A 1,711-nucleotide genomic window follows, 5' to 3' on the forward strand; every position below is an offset into this window, starting at 1 on the left:
ATTGGCAACTCAAAATAACGTTCTGGCTGTGCGTACGAATTTTTTTTTTTGGTAACAGCACAGAATCTGTTTTTGGACAGCACTTCCCCAAATATCATCTCCCTCTCATTAGAAAACCACTCTAAGAGACTAAACAAGTATGTACAAGTATCCAGCAACCATAATATGCAAAGAATGAGTGATGCCGGTATACCTCCCCCCAAGCTTAGGCTTTTGGCCTAAGTGGAGTTCATTCCCACGGTCCCCATGAAGTGGTGTCTTCGTAATATGACGAAGAACGACCCGGTTCCATGTATGTGCTGGAGGAAACGTCGGGGTACGTGACGGTGTAGTCGTAGGAGGGCTCGACGTTCTCGGAGTCATGTTGCTGGTGGAATTCTTGTATCTTCATATGTTCCTCCACCACCTCCTTTGTTAGCGACCATGATTGCCTGTCAATATTAAACAAACCCTGCTGGGGAAGAGGGATTTCTTTCTCATTCCCATCAGCAAACAACATTTTATAGACAATATTATCTATAGTGGAGTTAGTAGTAACAAAATGATGGCTCTTCATAGCAGCAATATCTAGCTTCCTAGGGGTTAATGGTACATCATTAGAATCAAGAGGAATATCTAGATGTGTTAGAATGCGTGATGCAATAGTTCCTCCAAAAATAGGCCCCCTGCTAGACAAGCGGCGAGCAATAAGAGAACCAAGATGATAAGGTGTCTCTCCAGTAAGTGCAACATTCAAGAAAGCAAGATGGTAGCTAGAGATGTTACTAGTATTTTCTCTACCCAAAATGCTAGTACCAATGTAATATGCGAAATACTTAATAGCGGGGAGTTGAATGTTTCTTATCTTCCCTCGCTGGATGGTGCGGCAATCATCCCCGGTGATCCCTCGGTAGAGCTCCAACAAGTCCCGGGGGTTGTCATCAATCCTCCTTGTTGTACCTACAGGGGCAATACCCAATGCAAAACAAAATTCCTCCAATTTCATGGTAACAGGAATATCATAAATCTTGAATGCGACTGTCGGCTCATATTCCGTGTTGTGGAACTTGAAGCTCTCAATGAAAACTTTGGTGAGCCTTTAATATTGTCCCCTCTCGTCTCCCACGTAGGTGGCTAGGCCTGCCCTGTTGACGAGGGTGAAGAAGTCATCCAATATCCCTGCATTGGTCAGAAACTCATAACAAGGGAAGGATGAAGCATTAGGAGCCCCATGGTCCTCCTCGGGCGCGAAGCTAGGCGCGATGACATCCTCATTGTAGGATCGCCTAATTTGAGTAGACGCCCTTGAGGGCCTACCGGTGCTGGTTGTTGCTTTCTTGAACAACTCTCCAAACTTGAATTTCTTCATCTTCCCCTTCTGAAATTTTCAACAATCATTATAAAATTTGATTTCAAGGTGTGTAATTGAAGGGAACTACTATAGGAACTTGCTAGAGTACTACACATGCATCAAAACTAATTTCTACCACTTAGAACAAGCATGCAAGCTCACTAAACATGTTATCTACAGCAGCAAAATATTCAAGATATACTCAACCAAATGAAATTCTAATTGGACAATCAAAGGAGTCACATACCAAGGAGTAAATGTTCCAAATTTCAGACAGAAATCTGGGCTGAGCAAGGAGATCGAAAAATCGCAAGTTCTTGAGCAGAAACACGAGTGAGAGAAACTTGGTACGAGTTTTTTCGGGAGAGAGAAGGTGCTGGG

The sequence above is a fragment of the Lolium perenne genome, chromosome 5 (genome assembly GCF_019359855.2).
Source record: "Lolium perenne isolate Kyuss_39 chromosome 5, Kyuss_2.0, whole genome shotgun sequence".
Classification (NCBI taxonomy): domain Eukaryota; kingdom Viridiplantae; phylum Streptophyta; class Magnoliopsida; order Poales; family Poaceae; genus Lolium; species Lolium perenne.